General features: G+C 36.6%; 1 pseudogene; it reads left to right on the forward strand.

Annotated features, from left to right (window-relative positions):
* The first annotated feature begins 454 nt into the window (after positions 1–454).
* On the forward strand, positions 455–24,275 carry LOC128045552 (integrin beta-1-binding protein 1-like; annotated as a pseudogene).
* Positions 24,276–24,801: the final 526 nt, after the last annotated feature.

A 24,801-nucleotide genomic window follows, 5' to 3' on the forward strand; every position in this document is an offset into this window, starting at 1 on the left:
GCCAGATCAGTGCTTCTGCATTCCTTGTAGAACCCATTCTTACTCAGTCATTGCCAAATGTTGCATTGTTCTGTATCACCCAGGGTACTGGAAGAACAATATTCTTAAGTGTGGGGTAAATTGTCTCCAGAATACAGAGGTCTACTAAGATTGTGTTTCCTTCTTCATAGCAGTGGTTACAAGAAGCAGTAATTGTCTCTTACTTTAGATTGGGATTTACTGGCACATTCGTGATACCTGAACCTCTGAAAACATTACTGAAGTGCAGTCTTTGATTCTTACAGTATTTATCACCTACCCTCTAGTGCGTATCTTGCTTACCATGATCTCTAGCATACTAGGCACTCTTGACTGCCTTTCTGGGTCATGATGCTATCATTAATATATGGGATCAATGTGCTGTTCCGTAGTCTGACTAAATAATTCAGATCTCTGTGCATTATTTTGGTAGAGGATGCAAGATACTGGGCAACAAGAGGAGGCTGATACTCTGCAGGCTTTGTTAGCTGACTCTAACAATGACATGCTATCTGACAAGGTGGAAGATAAAGCTTCTAATGACTTGTGATAGTGCATAGTCATTCTCCAAGACACATTCAGTTTCTGAGGGACAAGACTAGTAAATTTAATGTATATATGAAGAGTGATAAGGACTATCTCCCTGAATCCTTTAGATCATTAAGGGTGGCTTAATCTCTACAGCTCCCCTGAAATTATATATATATATAATTTACTATCCTGGTCAGGAGTGGAGGGTTGCTAGTTTCAGATGCTAAAACATGATGAGGAAGATAGCACTATAGGCCAAGAACTCTATGGAGGGATTACTCTAGCAGCCAATTATGTGACTCTGATGACCAGGTAGTTCTATGCAGTCACTTGATTCACTGTTGAGAATTTTAAACACAAATTCATTCATACCATTGTCTACATCTGCTGCAACTATAAACTAAAGGACTATGATGATGCAAGTACCCATGTATCAATGCCAACTCAGACTGTGTTCAAAATGCTTTATTCCTCTTTCCTATACAAATGGATAAATTTTATTTCATTTCTCTATATTTTCCGTTACTGTAAAGATCTTTCACATCCTTCCCATCCCAATGGAAGTAGACACTATTTAGTTTTTTAACATTGATTTAGTTTAAACTAGCCAAGCAAAATATCTTTCCATACCAAAGATTCAGTTCAGTTCAGTTCAGTTCAGTCGCTCAGTCATGTCCGACTCTTTGTGACCCCATGAATCGCAGCACGCCAGGCCTCCCTGTCTATCACTAACTCCCAGAGTTCACTCAGACTCACGTCCATCGAGTCATTGATGCCACCCAGCCATCTCATCCTCTGTCATCCCCTTCTCCTCCTGCCCCCAATCCCTCCCAGCATCAGAGTCTTTTCCAGTGAGTCAACTCTTCGCATGAGGTGGCCAAAGTGCTGGAGTTTCAGGTTTAGAATCATTCCTTCCAAAAAATCCCAGGGTTATCTCCTTCAGAATGGACTGGTTGGATCTCCTTGCAGTCCAAGGGACCCTCAAGAGTCTTCTCCAACACCACAGTTCAAAAGCATCAATTCTTCAGCGCTCAGCCTTTACCAGCTGGTAATTACTTGACTTGTGATAGTACATAGCCATTCTCCAAGACACATTCAGTTACCAAATTTTCTATGCCTTTCTTTTGCTCCTAATTTTTCCATCCACTTTTTTTTGCTGATAAAACTTGCACATTTGATCTATGCTCTTTCAGATGCATATTATCTGAATCATTTTGTCCCAGTTTATATTAGTACAGTTTACAGTAAGGTATAACTGAAACTTACCTATTTCATTTGATGTGCTTAGTTGCTCAGTCGTGTCTGACTCTTTGTGATCCCATGTAGTGTAGCCCACCTGGCTCAATCCATGGGGATTCTCCAGGCAAAAATACTGGAGTGGGTTGCCATACCCTTCTCTAGGGGATCTTCCCAACCCAGGGATCGAACCCAGGTCTCCCACATGGCAAGCAGATTCTTTCCTGTCTGAGACACTAAGGAAGCCCTTTCATTTGATAGAAGGATATTTTTAAAAGTGCATAGCTGACTCAATTAATTTAAGCAGTTTCCTAATTCTCCTTTCCTCCTTTTCAGTGTTCCTTTTCCAGCTCCTGATCTAGTTTGCTAAGGAGAAAGATAAAAAAAGATACAGCTCATGAAATCACTCATTTTCCCAAGTGACTACTGGTCATCCCTATGGTTTTTGAGCTATTAAAGCTTTGGGAAATATTTTTTTTCTGTTAAATGACTATAGTGATAAATATCTTTAAATATATGACAAGTGTTGACAATATATCACATTTGATTGATTTCAGTACATACAATTTTTACATTTTAATCCACAGAAACTGGTATTAATTTTACATGGTATGACATCTTAAATTTTCCTGCTAGCCAATTCAAATTTGTCATTTATTTAGTGAAAACTATATTAACACCCTCTTGGGTTTGAGTCAATGAAAAGAAGAACAAGATTCTTATAACAGTTAAGTTTTTGGTGTTGCTAATATTGTTAAGGCAAATTCAAATAACTTAAAGCAAGAAAGAACTTTCTGACACTCAGAAGTGATAGCTCAGATGTAGAATCATTAGACACAACTTTCTCTGGTAGTTCAAATGGTATAACAAGGGCTGTTTCTCCCCATCTTTCACCTCTGCTTCCTTAACACAGCTTTACTCTTCAGAATACATGTGGCATCTCCTTGTTCCCCAACCACATATTCACAACAATATCCTGTCCACATGGTGATTTCAAGATGTTCCTCATTGCATAAAAAATTGCAGCAGTTCTCAAATCGTCACAGCACAATGCTGAGAGTGAGAGACACAGATGATTTTTCACAGAAATTGGAATAATGTCACCTTGCTTATCTTTTCACTTGAATAGCTTGCTTTCTCTTCCTGGATTAATTCACTATGGCTAGGGAAATGGAATGCATTGAATCGATTAAGGCAACCAGGGGCTACTAGAACCAATGCTAAGGTAAATCCCACATAACACAATTTGGTAAATTTATTAATTCATTGATTTTATCCCCATTACTCTTTTGAAAAATTCTAATGAAACTTACCAAGTACTGCTATATAGCCAAATGATAGTTAATTTATAGTCCTCATATTATTTATTTAGCCTAATTCCTCAGAGCTTATTACTCTGTCTAAAATACTTGATGAATTTTCAAGACAATGCTCTCTGGTTTTTCTTCCTATCGTACTAGATCCTTCTACCTATGCTCAAAGAATGTTTTGTTTTCACAAAAATAAGTCCAAATCACAAATTTTAACACATTTTTCTGTTTAGAAAGCCTTAATGCTAGGTCTGTTATCCTCTCTGCCCCCCATTTATGCTTATTCTATGTGTGACTTCATCTATTATCATGGCTTTAAATACTCTTTCAGCACTAATGAATCCCAAATGTATGTAACCATCCCTGACCTCACTCTTGAATTTCAGATTGATATATTCAATAGCTTATGTGACATTTCACTTGGCAAATAAAAAATTCAAGCTCAATGTTACAAAAGTGTAACTGTTTCACTAATATCTGCCTTTAACTCCAGTATTATTCTATCAGTAAGTGACACGAACATTCACTCATTTGCTCAAGAGCAGTATCCCACATCTGACTAATCTTCAGATCCTGTTGACTCTACAATCAAAATATATTCCAAATGCAACTATAAGTCACTGCTTGCCCAGAATCCACCTTAGTGAAAGTCATCATCTCTACTGGGATAATGTCAATTGATCACTCCCTAAACAACTTCTAGAATATATTATAAAGGAGGAGCCAGAGTATCCATTTTCGAAATTGTGACATTTTTCTGTTCAAAATCATCAAGTAGGTTTCTAATCATATTTAGAACAAATCTTAAGTAATCATTATAGTGTACAAGGAATTATGTGATGTCTATGCCTTGCTGAGGGCAACAGGAGAAGTAGGCAGTGGAAGATGAGATGGTTAGAAAGCATCACCAATTCAATGGACATGAGTTTGAGCAAACTCTGGAAGACAGTAAAGGACAGAGAACCCTGGTGGGTTACAGTTCATGGTGTCACAAAGAGTTGGACACAACTGAGTGACTGAACAACAATAGCAAATGCTTTTCTGGTATTATCCTTTATTTCCTGTGCTCTAATCATACTGTTTTCCTCACTGTTTCTTGAAAATTCCCTGATTACTCCCTGAGGCTTTGCAGTTGCTGTTTCTTCTGTTTGGCCAGTGTGTGCATCCCCCAACACTTTTATGATTTATTTCTTCATGACATTCAGTTTCTGCACCTCTTGAGAAAGGCTTTCCCTCAAAGTTCTAAACAACATACTGTTTTATTCTTATTTATCACTCCTAACATGACCTGCCATTACACTTAGAGGTATTGCTCATTTGTTTACAAACCCATTGATATGAGGTCAGGAACACTCATGGGTCAGGGACACGAGGGAAGGAAACTTCTTCCTTCTGTGTAATTCTCTATCTTCAACAATTATATATATATATATATATATATATATATATATGCCACATAAGAACCACCAAATAACTATTTGTTGATTTGTCAATTGAATATATGGTATTTATTATTATATTCCAGGTTAATTAAAATGTTATTTTAATTAATTCTTTCGGTAACCTGAGATATCCATCTCTCCTGTATATTTTGAATATTTCTGGAGCTCAAGTAATTTTTTCCCCTGTGTCATTATTAAATAAGGCAGCTGTTATTATCTCTCCCATTTACAGATACACCAGTACAGTATTCTGAAAGGAAAGGGGGAGAGAAGTTACACTTTTAACTACATGTGGAAGTATGAAGCACAAGAACCATAAGATGTTGGTATAATCATCTACAGCAGGTAAAACAATAGAAGCATGATTTAATTACAGATTTCTACAATTAATGATTCTGCTTCTTCTATCATTCCATGATTCTTTGTAAATGAACAAATTTTATTACAGCACACTGTTTTTCAAAAGTCTTAGTAACATCCATTGAAAAAAATAATCAGTTTTGTAGAAATATATATTCAATCCCTACTTAATATTTTGGAATATTTGGAAAGAAGAATGTAGATGTTCTCCTGAAGGTTAATCACTCTAACTAAAATAACTTATCTGGAAACTGTGAAACAGTTTTATCTGTTTTTTTTTTTTTCTAAGAATGTCATTTTACTTATATATTTCATCAATTTATGAACAAATATTAGATCCTGCACTAATATCCTATCTGTCTTATGCTTGTTTCTGATTTGAAAGGGTTAGGATGTAAGTTGAAGTGTGCATTACATTAAGGTTTTTCTTGGGTCGACTACTTCAAGAATTTCGTTAGTGGAAAGATAAAGTTGTAAATTTTCTTGATTAGTCCATCTGGGAATATGAATTTTTAACACAACAGCCCTACTTAACAGAAAGTTCATATGGTCTTTGTCACTGGTCACACATAGTCTAACCAGCTGAACTGTGTATCTACTCAGTGATTTGACTGTGAATACGTTTTTGTGTGAGAGAGAAAGGTAAGACTGGAGGGTAACTGGTAAAGAGAGATCAGATTTCCTGTGTAGTGAAATATGTCATTAAAAAAAGTTAAATAGGCAAATAGTGCAAGTTTACTACAATAAATATAGGTTAATATAGAGTTCAAAATATTTTGTATATTCTTTTACCCAATGAAAATTTATGTATTTCATTAAATTTCCATATATTTGAGCATTTGCTTGTTATCTCACTTTTTACATTTCTAATTCTACTGTGGTAAAGGAACATACTCTGTATTATTTCAGTACTTAAAAATTAATTTAGACACTTTTAAGGTGTTGATTGTAGCCCATCTTTGTAATTGTGAACACTTGAAAAGCATTTTGAGGTAGTGTTCTGTAAGTATAATATTAAGGTAATTCATAGTGTTCTTAAGATCTATATCTTTGCTAATTTTTTTATCCAATTCTTTTGTGAATTTCTGACAAAGTTGTTAAAACTTCCAACTATGATTGAGGTGGTCTCTATTTTTTCTTTTACGTCTGTTAATTACTGACTTCAGAATTTTGAAGCTCTACTTTTCTGTCTCTGTTTTTTCACTCATCTTTTTTCTGTCTTTTTTGCCTTGAGTATATTTAGAGGTCCAGTTTAATTTTTATGTTGGTGTTATAATTTTTGTTCTAGAGATTAAAATTGACATCTTAAGCTTTTCGCAGTCTACTTACAGGAAATAAAGTAATCCTTCACATAAAATATAGACATCTAGTAAATTTACAGTCTCATATAGTCACTCACCCTTTATGTTACAGTTACATGTAGTACATCTAAATATATCACAAACTCCACAAGATGATGTTATGATTTTAGCTTTAAACAGTTTTGTTAATTAATTAAGAGGGACAATGGCAAAAAATATATAATCCTGTGCCTTCACCCAGGTACTATTTCCAGTGCTTTTTTATTTTCTTCAGAGGGTTTCTTTTTCCATTAGATACAACTTTGCCTTATCCTAAAGCAATTTCCTCGGATTTTTTTTTTTTTTTTTTTTTTTTTTTTTAAAGCACAGGTCCTCTGGCTACTTTCCTTTCTCTAAAAATGCCATATTTCATCTCGAGTTATATTTTTGCTGAAGATATAATTCTGAGTTAAGCACTTGTTATTTTCATTTCTATCAAAATGATAGAAACATGCTTCTCCAGCTTCCTATGAAGTTACATGATGAGAGATCAGTCTTTGATCATATCCCTATTATTTTGTATGTAATGTGTCATTTTCCTTTTTCTGTTTTCTTTTTCTTCACCTTAAATTTGATTTTGATGTACCTCAGCATAGGTGTCTTTGTGTTTATTTTGTTTATTGTTCTACTTACAAGAGCATGTTATCTGCATAATTTCCCTGGCTATCATATCAAGAAAAATGTTAATTAGAAATGGTGAGAACAAATATCCTTGTTTTATTTCTTATCTTCATGGCAAAGCTTTAGCCTTTATTGTTAAATATGATGTTCACTGTGAGGTATTCATAAGTACCTTTTATCAGGTCAATAAAATTCTTTTCCATTCTTAATTTGTCAAATTTCATCTTGAAAGAGTGCTAAATTTTGCCAAATACTTTTTCCAGTATCTGTTTATCTTATATTTTTTTCTTAACACTCATTGGGCCTTTCAGCTATTCTTTTTATCCTGCGAACTCTGAGTCAGCTGGGTATAAATGAACTGGTATAGTTATCCAGATTATTAATAGTCAATCATATTTACAGATTAACCTGTTCAAATTTAGTTAGATCATTGATTAAAACTTAATGATTTTCATATTTACACAGTTCAAGTTTTGCCCTAAAGGGGTCTTTTTGAACATAACTACCAGTCTTCCTTAAATCACAATGCAGCAAACACACAAGGTTGCAGCCTCATTTTGGGAAGCTTGAGGAAGCCTTGGCTTGGTCAGAACACTGCTAAAGGATCTTGAAAGACATCAGTTTACTATTCAGTTTACTTGGAGAACATGTAAGCCTGTTCTTACAGAAATCATAGTTTAAACATTTTCTCCATTGGTGACTTTTTATTCTCTACTACTTTTTCATTTTTCATCAGTTACTTTTTCTTTTTCTTCTCAGATTAAATGACATTTCTTAAAATAGTTCAAACAGTTTTTAAATAAAGGTAGCAAGTCAACATGTCCCTTTCTATTAGTGTCTATTCCTTTGTCATTCGGGGGAAATGTCTTTCTCAATTATTGGCCTCCCTGTGACCTGCCTCTTGAGAAACCTATATGCAGGTCAGGAAGCAACAGTTAGAACTGGACATGGGACAACAGACTGGTTCCAAATAGGAAAAGGAGTACGTCAAGGCTGTATATTGTCACCCTGCTTATTTAACTTCTATGCAGAGTACATCATGAGAAACGCTGGGCTGGAAGAAGCACAAGCTGGAATCAAGATTGCCGGGAGAAATCTCAATAACCTCAGATATGCAGATGACATCACCCTTATGGCAGAAAGTGAAGAGGAACTAAAAAGCCTCTTGATGAAAGTGAAAGTGGAGAGTGAAAAAGTTGGCTTAAAGCTCAACATTCAGAAAACAAAGATCATGGCATCTGGTCCCATCATTTCATGGGAAATAGATGGGGAAACAGTGGAAACAGTCTCAGACTTTATTTTTTGAGGCTCCAAAATCACTGCAGATGGTGACTGCAGCCATGAAATTAAAAGACGCTTACTCTATGACCAACCTAGAAAGTATATTCAAAAGCAGAGACATTACTTTGCCAACTATGGTCCGTCTAGTCAAGGCTATGGTTTTTCCTGTGGTCATGTATGGATGTGAGAGTTGGACTGTGAAGAAGGCTGAGCACCAAAGAATTGATACGTTTGAACTGTGGTGTTGGAGAAGACTCTTGAGAGTCCCTTGGACTGCAAGGAGATCCAACCAGTCCATTCTGAAGGAGATCAGCCCTGGGATTTCTTTGAAAGGAACAATGATGAAGCTGAAACTCCAATAGTTTGGCCACCTCATGTGAAGAGTTGACTCATTGGAAAAGACTCTGCTGCTGGGAGGGATTGTGGGCAGGAGGAGAAGGGGTCGACAGAAGATGAGATGGCTGGATGGCATCACTTACTCAATGGACGTGAGTCTGAGTGAACTCCAGGAGATGGTGATGGACAGGGAGGCCTGGTGTGCTGCAATTCATGGGGTCGCAAAGAGTTGGACACGACTGAGCGACTGAACTGAACTGTGGCTATTTTATACTTTGTATGGTAATGTTCTCAGGGAGTAGTCACTTCAGGTAAGTGGCACTTCTGGAGAGTTGATTTGTATGTCATCACATCCTCCTTCTATTTGTTCCACATTTTAGTGTTTCCTGGAAGGGCTGTTTCTCATACTGTGTTTTGGAATTGTAACCATAACCCAGTTTGATAGAAAATGGAATTTCCCTTTTTTGTTTTATACTTTGATACCTCTTATGAGATTCAGGGAGAAAAATAGGGTGAAAATTAATTTAATTCAATATCCCTTTGATAGCTCATTTTCATGCTGAATTTTAATGCAATTTCATTCTAACCAATGATACTTATATAGACCTATCTTCTATAAATATTTGATAAAAAATAAAGTGATACCTTAAAATATATACTAAAGGTAATATCACATAAAGCCCATGTGATAATTCTAAATTTAATGAAAAGTAAATTTATAATTTGAATGTATTCATGACAATATTACTTTCTGGCCTCAATTAAAAATTGTTGGCTTTATTAAATATATCACAGTGATGCATAATAGTTTCTTCTAGTTTTATGCTTTAAAAATATGTGTTTCTATGTCTTTAAAGTAGTGGAGTTCAATAAAGTGACCTTATAAAACCCCACTTAACACTTACCAAAGAATGTGGCCATAAGCCACTTTTAAAGTAATCTCCATTATCCCTTTTAGCTTGTTTTAGTGTTTTGGATAAAATGCCTAGAGTTTTTGAAGCTTTCAGCTTATTCATCATCCTGTCATGTGAAATTTTATCAAAGGTTTTTTTTCAAGGAAGTCAAAAGGACTTATTCTATGTGCACTTTGATAAAACATTTCACTTCCCATCTTAATGAGAAAAAGTTAACTCACTCAGAAGAAATTATATATTAATCTATGACAATTATTTTATACCAGTGATTACATTGGTATTTTCTCTATTTGTAAAATATATATGTAATGTATTATGCCATATATACTTATATAGCAATCAAAATGATTCAATAACTTATTTCTAGTTCAAGTTATTAACACACAATCTACTTGGGTGTTTATCAAAAACTATGTCCTCAGAGTAATGATAAATCTTCTTTCTATAGTTATATTTTGATTATTTTATGAACAAAATGTACATTATACTCATATAGTGACAAAACTCATCAAAGTTGATGCTGAAGACACAAATCATTCAAGTGAAGGTTTTTCAAAAATAATAAAAGTGGGTGACATATTTTTACATATTTTAGTTTTGTGTCATGATTCTGATTTATACATTAAAAAGCCTTCTTTTTATGGTACAAAAATATGAGCTAGTTAGAATTCAGTCTTTCTGATTCATTGATATCTCATATTAAACTCCAAATTTCAAATCTAAGTAAAATGCTTCCATTAAAAACTGAATATAAAAGACACAGAAAAGGCTGCTACAGTATCATAAATTATTTGAAAGGCCTGATATTATACTCCTGTATTGAGTCCTATGTAAGTCACAATTTCCATGCAGATATCACTCCTCAGAATGGTTATGCACTTGGACACTGGAGGCAGGTAGCCTAGATTTAAACTCAGGTCTGCCACTGATGGAATGTACAACCTCAACCAAGTCATCAGCCTCTCAGAACCTCAGATGCCCTATCTACAAATGGAAATAATAATAACCATTTCCTCATAAAAACTGTTGCAGTTTTTTAAGCTATAGTGAATTTTCACAACTAAACACATCCACGTAACCAGCACCTTAATCATGAAATAGAACATTTCCTCCAGATGTGCTCCTTGTGTTCCTTTCCTGTCACTGGGTTTTAAAGTAACCGCCATCCTCATGTCTAAGAGCATACATTAGCTTTGTCTACTTTGTACCTCCTGTCAATGGAATTATACAGAATATTCTATTTTGTATATGACACCTTTTCCTTAATATTAAGTTCTGAGATTCATGTGTCGCTTGTAATTGTGAATATTTCATGAAGAAAGTTTAGAAGTCACAGAGATTGGGAAAAAGGGGTGGGCAGTTCAGAGCCAAGAACATCCCTAGCAGCCTAACTGAATAGGGAAATTAATTAGCATATAAAGAAACCATCACCATTATAATCTGTAGTTTGCTAAAATATTTTCCTTGTAGTCCAAATCTCTCTTCCATTCTGTTCATTAACAGACATAAATACTACTATTAGTCTTCACTGAGAAATTAAAGTGGTCACAAATATGAAGAGCTGAGGTCAGTTTAGGAAAAGATAGCATAATACTCATTTAGAATCCGTGTTTCTACTGTTTCCACATCTATTCGCCATGAAGTAACGGGACCAGATCCCATGATCTTAATTTTCTGAATGTTGAGCTTTAAGCCAACTTTTTCACTCTCCTCTTTCACTTTCATCAAGAAGGTTTTTAGTTCCTCTTTACTTTCTGCCATAATGGTGGTATTATCTGCATATCTGAGGTTATTGATATTTTTCTCCCAGCAGTGTTGATTCCAGCTTGGTCTTCATACACCTCAGTGTTTCTCATGATATACTCGGCATATAAGTTAAATAAGCAGGGTGACGATACACAGCCTTGACGTACTCCTTCTATTTGGAACCAGTCTGTTGTTCCATGTCCAGTTCTAACTGCTGCTTCCTGACCTGCATATAGGTTTCTTAAGAGGCAGGTCAGGTGATCTGGTATTCCCTTCTCTTAAAGAATTTTCCACAGTTTATTGTGATCCATACAGTCTAAGGTTTTATAGTCAATAAAGTCAATAAAGCAGAAGTTTCAGGTGTTTTTCTGGAACTCTCTTGCCTTTTCGATGATCCAGCAGATGTTGGCAGTTTGATCTCTGGTTCTTCTGCCTTTTCTAAAACTAGCTTGAACATCTGGAAGTTCATGGTTCATGTATTGTTGAAGCCTGGCTTGGAGAATTTTGAGCATTACTTTACTAGCATGTGAGATGAGTGCAATTGTGCAGTAGTTTGAACATTCTTTGGCATTGCCTTTCTTAGGGATTGGAATGAAAACTGACCTCTTCCAGTCCTGTGGCCACTGCTGAGTTTTCCAAATTTGCTGGCATATTGAGTGCAGCACTTTCATAGCCTCATCTTTTAGGAACTGAAATAGCTCAACTTCAATTCCATCACCTCCTCTAGCTTTGTTCATAGTGATGCTTCCTAAGGCCCACTTGACTTCACTTTCCAGGATGTCTGGCTCTAGGTGAGTGTGAGTGATCACACCATCATGATTATTTGGGTTGTCAGGATGTCTTTTATACAGTTCTTCTGTGTATTCTTGCCACCTCTTCTTAATATCTTCTGCTTTTGTTAGGTCTATACCATTTTTGTCCTTTATTGAGCCCATCTTTGCATAAAATGTTCCCTTGGTATCTCTAATTTTCTGGAAGAGATTTTGAGTCTTTCTTATTTTATATTTTTCCTCTATTTCTTTGCACTGATCACTGAGGAAGGCTTTCTTATCTCTCCTTGCTATTCTTTGGAACTCTGCATTCAGATGCTTATATATTTCCTTTTCTCCTTTGTTTTTGGCTTCTTTTCTTTTCACAGCTAATTGTAAGGCCTCCTCAGACAGCCATTTTGCTTTTTTGCATTTCTTTTTCTTTGGAATGGTCTTGATCCCTGTCTCCAGTACAATGTTATGAACCTCCATCCATAGTTCATCAGGTACTCTGTCTATCAGGTCCAGTCCCTTAAATCTATTTCTCACTTCCACCGTATAATCATTAGGGATTTGATTTAGGTCATACCTGAATGGTCTAATGGTTTTCCCTAATTTCTTCAATTTGAGTCTGAATTTGGCAATAAGGAGTTCATAGGTGGAGCTGTGTTCCCTCCCTGCTATTTTCCTGGGGTGAAACTATGGTGGAGGTAATGAAGATAATGGTGACCTTCCTCAAAAGATCTCGTGCATGTACTGCTACAGTCCATGCCCCCAACCCTGCAGCAGGTCACCACTGACCCCTGCCTTCACCAGAGACTCCCAGACACCCACAGGCAAGTCTCCTGTGGGGTCACTGTTCCTTTCTCCTGGGTTCTGGTGCACAACATTCTGTTGTGCTTTGCAAGAGTCAATTTCCCAATCCTATGTAAGTTCTGGCAGCTCTATGGTGGGGTTAATGGTAATCTACTCCAAGAAGACTTATGCAATACCCACACCCAGAGCCCCTGCCCCTGTGGCTGACCACTGCTGACCCATACCTCAGCAAGAGACTCTCAAACACAGTTCTGTCTCAGTCTCTGTGGGGTTCCTGGGTCCTGGTGCACACAAAGTTTGTTTGAGCTCTCTGGGCTTCTCTGGCAGGAACGGGGTTTGATTTTAAACGTGAATTCACTGCTCCTACCATCTTGCTGGGGCTTCTCCTTTGCCCTTGAACATGAGGTATCTCCTCATAGCTGCTCCAGTGCCTACTTTCTTACTGGGGTTTCTCTGACCTTGGATGTGGGGTATCTCCACATGGCTACTCCAACAAAGTGCAGGCACCACTCCTGACCTTGGATGTGGGAACAGTCACAAACTTTATTTTGGGGGGAGTGCTCCAAAATAACTGCAGATGGTGACTGCAGCCATGAAAGAAAGACACTCTTTGGAAGAAAAGTTATGACCAACCTGGACAGCATATTAAAAAGCAGAGACATTACTTTGCCAAAAAAGGTCCAACTAGTCAAGGCTATTGTTTTTCCAGTAGTCATGTATGGATGTGAGAGTTGAACTATAAAGAAAGCTGAGAGCTGGAGAGCTGATGCTTTTGAACTATGGTGTTGGAGAAGACTCTTGAGAGTCCCTTGGACTGCAAAGAGAGCCAGTCAGTCCATCCTAAAGGAGTTCAGTCCTGAACGTTCATTGGAAAGACTGATGTTGAAGCAGAAACTTCAATACTTTGGCCACTTGATGTGAAGGACTGACTTATTTGAAAAGACCCTGATGCTGGGAAAGATTGAAGATGGGAGGAGAAGGGGACAACAGAGGATGAGATGGTTAGATGGCATCAATGACTCAATGGACATGAGTTTGAGTAAATTCTGGGAGTTGGTGATGGACAGGGAGGCCTGGTGTATTGCAGTCCATGGGACTGCAAAGAGTCAGATATGACTGAGCGACTGAACTGAAAAGAATTGAGAATACTTGCTTTTATCTATAAGACCAAAAAAAAAAAAAAACTGTCAGATTTTTTAGAGTTTATAGAAGAATGACCTTTTATATAGATGATTTTCTGCTGTTGTGGTTAGGTTCCAGGAAATATTAAGAGTAAAAAATAAAGTTTTATAATAAGATATAGTTAGTTCAGTTGCATTCTTCACACAGAAATTTATACAACACTATGTTCTAAGCTCTGCATTTGGTACTAGAGATGCAAAGGTTAAAGGCAGATACTGAAGGTCTGAAGTTTCATGGGGATATGTGTGTGTGTATGCTCTGTCACTCGGTCATGTCTGACTCTTGGCAACCCATGGACAATAGCCTACCAGGCTCCTCTGTCCATGGGATTCTCCAGGCAAGAATACTAGGGTGATTTGCCATTCCCTTCTCCAGGGGATCTTCTTGACCCAGGGATTGAACCCGTGTCTCATTGTGTCTCCTGAATTGGCAGGTAGGTACTTTACCACTAGTGCCACCTGGAAAGCCCAAGTGGTAAGCTAGAGGTATGCCAATGAGCCATAGGAGTGGCACCTAATCTGGACTAGGAAGAGGTGATCCATTAGCAAGGAGACTTGCTAAAGCTGGGAAAATCTGGAAGTGAAGAAACATGAGAGAGGGAGGTCAGAATATTTCAGTCGGTTAAGGGGGCCTTTGACCAAAACTGTCCACCATGGTCAGACCCTACAGTGGCCATTTGCATGGGTTATCTTGTAAGAAGAGGTCTTGGTAACAAAAGTGGAACTAACAAGTCACCATCACCTGGAAGAATTTGGGGAAAGTCAAAAGGAGAGAGGAGACACCAGTCCGTATCCCCTACCAATCTCCCAAAATCATCCTCCCTGGAATCCCTCTTGGCTGAGCAATGCATGTGCCACCATGAAGGATGCTGAGTCAGAATGATTGGCCAGAGATGACCCAGAAACTAACCTCATTTTCATAAAACCTGAGACTGCAAGCCAGGTGGCAGAACAGTTCTCCTGAGTTCCCTCATTCTAATGGTCTCTGCCTGGGCATTCCTTCCCAATAGAGTCTCTTGCTTTATCTCCTTGGACAATTAATTTCTGAGTGTTAGACAAGAGCTCACTCTTGGGCCCTGGAAGTGGTCCCCCTTTCTGCAGCCTGACTGTATATTTCTTATACGTGCTCCATGGAGCTTGAGCAACAGCTGGTGAGAAAAGTGGCTGGAGAGACCAGTCATGATCAGTCATGGTGGTACCCTACGGCATGGCAAGAGACTGATCTAACTCCAAAGGCAGTAAGGAGCCTTGAAAAGATCTTTAAAGGACAGTGACATAATTAGTGTTGCGTTTAAAAATATCAATCAATACAATACATAGAAAACAGATTAGGAGAGAGCCAAGTTCATAGCTATTTAAATAGTCCATGAAAAGTATCAGAAGGCCTAATTCACTTCAGTGTCAATAGATTCAGAATCCAGACAAGAATAAGGGGGTTACAGGGGTCCTTTTAACTGAACTATATTATGTTAAAAAACAAAAGTTCAGTTGAATAAATTTGAAGATCTAATTGACTTTATTAGGAAATTCATGAACCAGGAAGCATTCTGTCTAACAACAAGAAGAGCCTGCTGAGGGACTGTACAAAATGGAAGATTTTTTATAGGAAGAATGGTAGGGAATGGGAGCTAAATATTAGCAAAAGAAAAAAGAGAGGGGGTTATCTTTAGGCTAGAATATCTTTTTGTGGGGGAAGGAATGGGAACAACCAGGGTTTTATCATGCAGTTTTTCTTCTTTTCTCTGGGGGTGGAAAGGGCCCAAGTGGCAGATTACCTCATTGGTGAAAAATAAAGCATTCCAGACTGGTTGGTTACAATATTTCTGGGTAAGGTAAAAACTGCAGTTAGGTTAGGCACTAAGTCTAGGTTTGGTATCATGGGCATGAACGTAAATGATGCCATTTGGGGCCTGCTGAGAAGAGACTGGAGTATTTACAAATACTCCAGCCTGGTATTTAAAAGTACCAGGGGGATTGTAAATACAATAAAAAAGATACAAAAAAAGGCTGGTATTTACAAATACCAGGGGAATTGAAGAGTAGTATAAAAGGCCAGTGAGTCCATAGAAATCTAAGAATTATAGTTTAGAGATCTCTTAACAGTATTCCTACAATAAATAGACACATAAATCCAAATATGTCCTTTCCTTCTTCCTTAAAACCATTAGGAAGAAATAACATTTGTTGAAACCTCATGAAAGGCACCATTCTAAGTGTTATGTGAATGCTAAATGTTTAATCCTCCCAACAATATTAATGAGAGATTACTTTAATTTTAATTTAGGTAAAGAAAATTGACAGACAACCAGACAACTTGTCTAATCATACACAGCAGTGAATGGCAAAACCTAGACCTAAACTCAGGCAGTGTGGATCTTAAGCCATTCTCATCCACTGTTTATACTTTCTGGAGATATAATTTTTGATAAATAGGTTAAACATATTTTGGCTAAAGTTTTGAGCAGAAAAACAAAAAATGTTACTCATGTCATCAGTCCACTGGTGGCAATTCAAACCACAGAAATGGAATGAGATCATAAGAAGAATATAATGTAAAAAGACAGAAAAAGAGGTCCTTATTGAATACAAATGTTGAAGAGATGAGCAAAAGATGGGGAACCTGGAAAGAAGTTGGAGAAAGAGAGACTTGATAAGAAAGTGTCAACAAAAATAAAAGAAGGGTCAATCAAGAAGTTAACTTCACTAGTGCTTAGACCATGGCTTTTGAAATGGCAGTTTCAACTAGTGATGAAGAAACAACAACATAAAATACAATGTATTTAGTTGAAAATGGAGAGAAATAAACTGAAGAAAGTTAAAGTAGTCTTTTACTTTGAAGTTAGGATTGGAAAGAAGCACAATAAATAAATATTTAAAAGAATATGTAAAATAAACATGGAACAGAATATGATAAAATGATTTCACAAATATTCTGAAGAGAAAGAAAGAGAAGTTGAAGGTGTAAAAACAGAAGAAATCAAAGTGATGGATCAGTATCAGAGGTGATGAGAACAAATACAAACTAGAATATATGTGAAAAGTGAGAGTGAAAGTGTTAGTCACTCAGTCATGTCTGACTCTGCAAGCCCATGGACTGTAGCCCACCGGGCTCCTCTCTCCATGAGATTTTCCCAGGAAGAGTACTGGAGTGGGTTGCCATTTGTATTTATCTTTAATATAGTAGGGAAGAATCAAGTCTCAACTGAAATTAGAAGAAATTAGATGAGAACAATTTGGTCACCACCTAATGAGGAAAACTGTAAATCAGGGAGCAAGAAAATGCCAGCAAAGCTCTGAGGGAGCTCTTTTAGGAACGCAAGAAGAAGCTAACCAGTGATATGTACAAAGATCTCCAATTAGTAACAACATCTTGTTGAGCTTAGAGGCCATATTTTCAAAAAAAACACACTGCTAATTTGGATGATTTCCACCTAAATACTGAATGAATAACCCTGTAGGAACTGAGCATGTAAATTTATGGATTGATTACCCATAGTGTATGTATTGGATTGTTGCAAGAAAAAGACAAGGGACTAAGCTGGTAATGGTATTAAGTGATGAAAGAAGTAAAGAAGAGATCACAAGAATTAAATTTATTCACAGAAAACTGGATATGCTGAAAAGGCAGGAGAAAAAATTTGGCTGGAAACAGTGAGAGTACATTTGAAAGACAGAACATGTGGTCATGATGATGATAATGAGGGGAGAGTGATGGAAATTAGTCATTTAAGCAGTGTAGAGAAAAAGAGCTACAGTGTAAAAACAGAAAAAAAAATTGTATAAGGTTTATACATGGGCCATTTACATATATGGTGAAGTCATGTGAGAAGATGCTAGAGAAGATTCTAATCATCAAGATTTAAACAGGATAAATTAGAAGCTTGGCAGATGAAGAGGGAGAAGAGTGATACTGGATAGGATAGACAAGTACCAAGAACTTTTAAAGATGGAAGACATTTACGTAGGATGAAAGCAGAAGTGGAAAGCTATGGAAAAGTCAATCCTCACTTGAGCTAAGTGGAGAATGGTAGAGAGAACACTCATGATGAATGCAGGAACAGACTAATATTAGAGGAAACTTAGGTTCTAGTGAAAGACGAGAGATCGGTGGCGAGTACTGCTGAGGACGTGTGGGAGTTGTTTCCCATGGAATAGAGATTCTGTAGAGAATAGTAGGGAAAATGACAGAAAGAGGAATTTGGATGGGCCTAGGAAGAGGACAAAGACACTGAAAAGCATGGAAATTAGATTAAGTCAGCGGTCAGCTACCCCGGATTTGACTTCTACTTGGCAGTCACCAAAAAGCTAATTGCAAACATCCAATACATGGACTTTATCAGTCTAAATTTCTCAGTGGATACTAGAAATTTTTTTTTCAAGTGTAAGTGGAGATGTCAACCTGGAGTTTTTAAATAGCCACACAATTCACACTCTGCAGACTTTACTGAGGACAGCAAAAGAAATATTAAGAAATTGTTATGCTCCTTCCAAGGAGTCCTTGGCCCCTTTGGGCAAAGTTAGTTATTTGTTTAGAAGTTCACCTGAGTGAGAAATAACAGCTGCTTTGGGGCTGCAGCAGATTATCAGCTTCTCTGTAGGGTGTTACCTAGAGCAAGGTTTGATTCCGCTGTGTATGTAAAAGTTGCTCAGTCATATCCAACTCCTTGAGACCCCATGGACTATAATGCTAGAGTGGGTAGCCCTTGCCCTCTCCAGGGGATCTTTCCAATCCAGGGATCAAACCCAGGTGTCCCATATTGCAGGCAGATTCTTTACCAGCTGAGCCACAAGGGAAACCTTGATTCCACTGTAAATCAGATCTAATCATTCCATTATGAAGACCAGCAACCTCTAATACAGAAATCAGTCCTGTAGCCCTTCCTTACATGGCCTTAAGTTTCTAGAATAGCTGTGGAGTGTCAGACAAACCACTTTTTACACAAAAGCAATGAGATGGGCTAAAGGGACAATTTGTTGGAAAATCTGAGTTAGAAATTGATGGCCAAGTTTTTCTTTTTTTTTTCAGAAATGGCTGGTGGCTCAGACAGTAAAACAGGCCTGCAATGTGAGAGACCTGGGTTAAGTCCCTGGGTTGGGAAGATCCTCTAGAGGAGGAAATGGCAACCCACTCCAGTATTCTTGCCTGGAGAATCCCCATGGACAGAGGAGTCTGGTGGGCTACAGTCCATAGCATCACATAGTTGGACATGACTGAGCGAGGAAGTGCACACACACACACACAAACACAAACATACTTATGGAGGGTAAAAGAGAAAATATAGTTTTACTACATTGGAAATAACAGAGACTTTGGAGCAGATCAAACCTAGATTAAAGTTCACAAGTGTGACATAGTTGCTCACTGATGTAGGAAAAATATTATATAGCATCTTGAATTTTCTAGTTACACATAAAATTGTAGTAATAAAATTATTTTGAGAAAGATGCCTATCAGTCTGCCTGAAAGATTAATATTGTAGGACTCAGTGCAGTTTGAGTACCCTCTAAAATTGAATTGTAGATTAATCAAATAATAAATAGTTTAACATGCTACAATAACACTAACCACTAGTCAAATTCATATTACATTTTTATAGTTTCTAATTTTTCATGTGTGATAAACTAAAAGTTTGAAGAAGTACTTTCATCATTAGCCTGTTCTTTAGAAGGACTTTTTCAGGATCATTTTGACAAAGTTCTTTGATGACATTTTTGAGGAACTGATGAATTGAGATGCCTATCTTTTTAACCCACTTAACAAATAATCTTGAAATAATTATAGATTCACAGGAAGTTGCAAAGATAGTATAGTGAGGTTCAGTGTGAACTTTATCCTGGCTCCTCCAATGGTTATACCTTACATAAATATAGTACAGTATCAAAACTAAGAAACTGACATTGGTACAATTGGCACATATAGTTCTATGCCATTTTATTATATGTGCAGATTCATGTAATCACCACAGCAATCAAGATACATAGCCACTGCATCAGCATAAGGGTCACCTCATGGTACCTCTTTATCTGTCAAATCCCATCCTTACTATCCTCAGTCCCTGGAAACCACACATGTTTTTTATCTCTGTACTGTTATGATTTTAAAAATTCATGTCAATGGAATTATATAGTAGTTTGCAGCCTTTTGACACTGGCTTTTTTGCTCAACATAATAGCCTTGAGATACATACAAGTTGTTGTTTATACCAATAATTCACTTGTTTTTATTCCTGAGTAGTATTCCATGGCAATAAAAATACCACTATTTGTTAAATCATTCACCCACTGAGGGACATTTTGGTTGTTTCCAGTTTCTGGCTATTACAAATAAGGCTGGTATAAACAACTATCTACAAGTTTTTGTGTGGGTAAAAGTTTTTGCTTTCTGGATAAACACCCGAGTGCATCTGGTGGGTCGTAAGGCAAGAGCATGCTTTATATGTGTATGCATGTGTGTGTCTATGAAACCTATTTTCCAGAGTGAAAATACCTTCCAGAATGACTGTATCATTTTTACATCCTCACACACAACATGTAAGAAATCCAATTTTCCTGAAACCTTGTAAGTATTTGATATTACAGCTATTTTATTTTTATTTTTAGTCATTCTGATAGATGTATAGTACTAGCTCTTCCTGTTTTTAACTTAGCCTTTCCCTGAAAGGTAATGTTATTCAATATCTGTTTATATATGCTTATTTCCCATCTATACTTCTTTGGTAAAACATCTGTTCATGTCCTTTGATAATTTTGTAATTGGATTGTTTACTTTTGTTTTTCTGTTGAGTTTTGAATGCTCTTTAAATATTTTTAAATATGAGTCTTTCAGCAGATATAGGATTGAAAAATATTTTGCCCAGTCTCTAGCTTTTTTTTAAAATTCTTTCAATAAGATCTTTTATAGAGCAAAAGATTTAATTCTAATAAGTTCCATTTTTACAATATTCATTTTTTATACAGTTGTGGATTTAATACCATTTCTTTTCTGTCTTTTACTTAATAAATTGATAATAAATTGATAAGGTCTTTGTTGTTTGATACAGGATCAATCTCTATAAAATTTTCTAAGCAACGTTTATCACTACTTGTAAAATGACTGTTGTCTCTCAGTATTGGTAAACTGGCTCTAGGACTTGCTGTGGATACCCAAATCCGGGGATGTTTAAGTCCCATAGCTAATCATTCATATCTGTGGATTACGTATCTGCAGATTTAACCAACTGTAGATCACAAGCGTTGTACATGATCTGTAGTTGGCTGAATCTGAGAATGCAGAATTAAAAATAGACAAAGCTAACTGTTTACTAATTGTTTCAAGTTTCAATTTTCATACTGCTAATAATAAAAAACAGAAAAGCTCATGTTTTATCATCAACCACATAGTAGGCCAGTTGTTTGTAATAAGCCTTGCAGGATAAGCAACAAGGTCCTACTAGATAGCACAGGGAACTATATTCAATAACCTGGGGTAAATCATAATGGAAAGGATACAAAAATAATGCATGTTTGTGTATAACTGAGTCACTTTTCTGTATACCAGAAACTAATACAATACTGCAAATTAACTATACTTTAATGAAAAATCAATTAAAATAATAGAACAATCTATATAGTATTACATTTGATATTTGCAGCCATTCTTTGGATTATGTACTGTTATTTATTCCCAATATCAACAGTTAGAGCTCAGAAGGTTTAAATAAACTAAATGCATGTTTTAATCACAATGCTAAGATCAGATCTAGTTTTGAGCTGATTTGTGCATACATTGTCTATGACAAAGTATAGCTCTGTCTACTGCCTTGTTGCTCTGTTTATTTTATTTACAACCTAAACACCTGAAAAATCCTTCAATTTGACAACAACACAGAGTTTCAGAGATTTTTGTCCCACGAATTTATCTAACTCCACTGGTGTAGTTATTCAAAACAAATGCTTTTTTCTTTTTAAATAAATAATTGGATATAGAGTCAGTTATGACTGGATTGCAATTCATTTCTCTTTGAAAAAATAAATATAATTGTTTGGCACACAGTTGAGTAGAAAGATAACTAAAAACATTCAGATCCCTTTCTATAATATTGTGAAGACTATATTACTTTTTTTTTTAGAAACAGTTTCTAAGTTTTTCTTTTTTTAATAAAGTGATAATCTATCAATAAGGGTAATCATAATAATTAGTGGAATAATTAATTTCTTATTTTTTCAATAAATTTTCAACATACTCAATTCTATTTAATTGTTTGAGTTTTAACACAGAAAGGATATTTTAAATAGTTATAAAAAATTAAAGGAAATAAATTAAGTGAAACAAATTAACTTTCTTATTACCTAATCTTCCTAAAACTGGATGCAAATAATAAAATGATTTAATATTATTTTTAATGTCTACATAAGTATACTTCAAATTCTAATGCACACTAATTAACCAATTATATGTTGATTGGACATCTGAATTTTTTTACAGTTTTTTTTTTTTCCTACTCTACTGAAATTCCCACTATCTAGTCACCTAGTACCAAATTCACAGTCCTGAGTGAGTTCTATAAAATTGAGGAGGCCTCGCTGAATACAAAGCCTCAATCTTCAGCATGAATCCATGTCTGATGTGTGACTGTATTTGACAAGGTAAAAGGAAACCTTTATATATTATTTATTGCTTTTCCTTAAAGCCTTGAAAATTACAAAAGCTCTAAGTACCTATCAACATTTCACTTGGGTCTTCTACTGGGAAATGTGCAACTGATGAAGATCAATGCAAAAGACACCTTTCAGTTTTCCAAATTTTATCTTTCAGTATGCTTTTTGATGTGATATTTCACTAACAGTTCTTCCCAATATGCTTTCTAAAGATTGCTGATTCCTCATGTAGTCTGTACTTGCCCATCTTTGTTAGATAATTTGCCAATTATAAAGTGATTTATAATCACTTGATTAGAAAAATCACAAAACAATATTTGTGATATTGTTGTCTCCTAATGAGTTTCCCCTTAAGTGTCAGCTTGACTTCATAATTCTTAAAAAAAAAAACAGAACATGAAAGAAGGGATAGGCCATCATTTCTAATGTGTGTGTGCTTAGTGGCTCAGTCATGTACAATTTTTTGCAACACTATGGACTGTACCTTGCCAGGCTCCTCTGTCCATGGGATTTCCCAGGCAAGAATACTGGAGTGGGTTGCCCTTTCCTCCTCCAGGGGATCGTCCCAACCCAGGGATCAAATCCAAGTTTCTTGCATTGGAAGGCAGATTCTTTACCACTGAGCCATCTGGGAATTCCATCATTTATAATACTAGGTTATAAAAAAGATTGTGGCATTTGGATGCTTTCTCACTTTCTTTCAAATCACAAGCTTCTGGAAGAAATCAGCTGTATATTCTGAGGCAGCCCAACAGAGACACAAGAATAAACTTAGAGCAGGGACATTTTGAGACTTGCCAACCAACAGACTATTGAGTGATCTCTGAAGCAGAACCTATCTCACTTAAGTCGAATTGACTTCAGTACTAGCTAATATCTTGATTAACATCTCTTGAGAGATCATAAGTAAGAACCATCCAGCTAGAACCAAAGTGGCTGTCGTGAGCACAGAGGGCAGCTAGTTGGCCGCGTCTGACTCTAGAGCACTTCAGCCTCTTCTGTCCATGGGATTTCCCAGGTACCTTGCTTTTCTGTCAAGAATTGACAGTGTAGGAGTTAAAGGATGCTACTTTTGCAGACACTCTGTCGAACCTTTGAAGATGGTAGAATAGCGTTCAATTTGGCAGGAAGCACCTGTGCATCAAGCTATGGTGGAAGGTGTTTCTTAAAGGCAAAAAGCACCACAGCAGTAGCAGTTCCCAGAGGAGTGAAATCAGTACCAAGAGCAAGTTGGTAGACTCTAACCTTGGGGGACTGTCATGGTCCTGCACCGTGGCAAGCCTCAACACCGATTCCACCAAGAACACAGGACAAAGCAACAATTCAGACACCTGTGCAGAACTTCGAATAAAGTATGTTGGTACCATTGAGAAACTAACACTTTTGGAGGGGAAAAGTTCGAAGGGCCACTGGACCTGATAAGTTATATAGTTATTGCCCAGCAAGATGGAAAGTTGTCCTTTGTTCCTCTGGAGGAAGAATTTATTATGGGAATTTCCAAGTATTATATAAAGATATCCACATCAGATCAGTATGGTGTTCTGCGTCAGCTCGCTCTGTATTTAATCATCCAGATCGTGTGTTTCCACGACGGTCTCGAGGCAGGAAAGAGCTTTCTGGCTCTGAAGACCACAGATGCGAGCAACCAAGAATACAGCCTGTGGGTTTACCAGTGCAACAGCCTGGAACAAGCACAAGTAATCTGCAAAGTTTTACCAACTGCTTTCAACTCTGTATTGACATCTGAGAAAACTTGACTTCGGCAATTAAGGGGGAAATAGACTTCATGTGCAAGTTCAGCTATTTTTTCAATAGTTGTATTTCCAATCTGCAGTGATGAACTTTTAGGAAGTATGGACGATCCTTTGCTTTTGATTTTCTGAAGAAAATGCAATGTATAAAATGTCAGTCTTTTTTTTTTTTTAATTAAAATGTGTCTTATTTAACAGTGGAAACAAACAAAAAGAACCATAAAGCTAAACTATTCTCAAATACCTGACCCACTGTAACTGTGAAATAAGAAATGTGCTATTTTCATTTTCAAAGTCTGAGCTTTTTAATATGGTAATAAATATAATGTGTGGTTTTGAACTGTGGTGTTGGAGAAGATTCTTGAGAGTCCCTTGGGCTGCAAGGAAATCAGACCAGTCAATCCTAAAGGAAATCAGTCCTGAATATTCATTGGCAGGACTGATGCTGAAGCTGAAGCTGAAGCTCCAATGCTTTGGCCATCTGATGCAAAGAACTGACTCACTGGAAAATACCTTGATGCTGGGAAAGATT

This window comes from Budorcas taxicolor, chromosome 3 (genome assembly GCF_023091745.1).
Source record: "Budorcas taxicolor isolate Tak-1 chromosome 3, Takin1.1, whole genome shotgun sequence".
In the NCBI taxonomy this organism is placed as follows: domain Eukaryota; kingdom Metazoa; phylum Chordata; class Mammalia; order Artiodactyla; family Bovidae; genus Budorcas; species Budorcas taxicolor.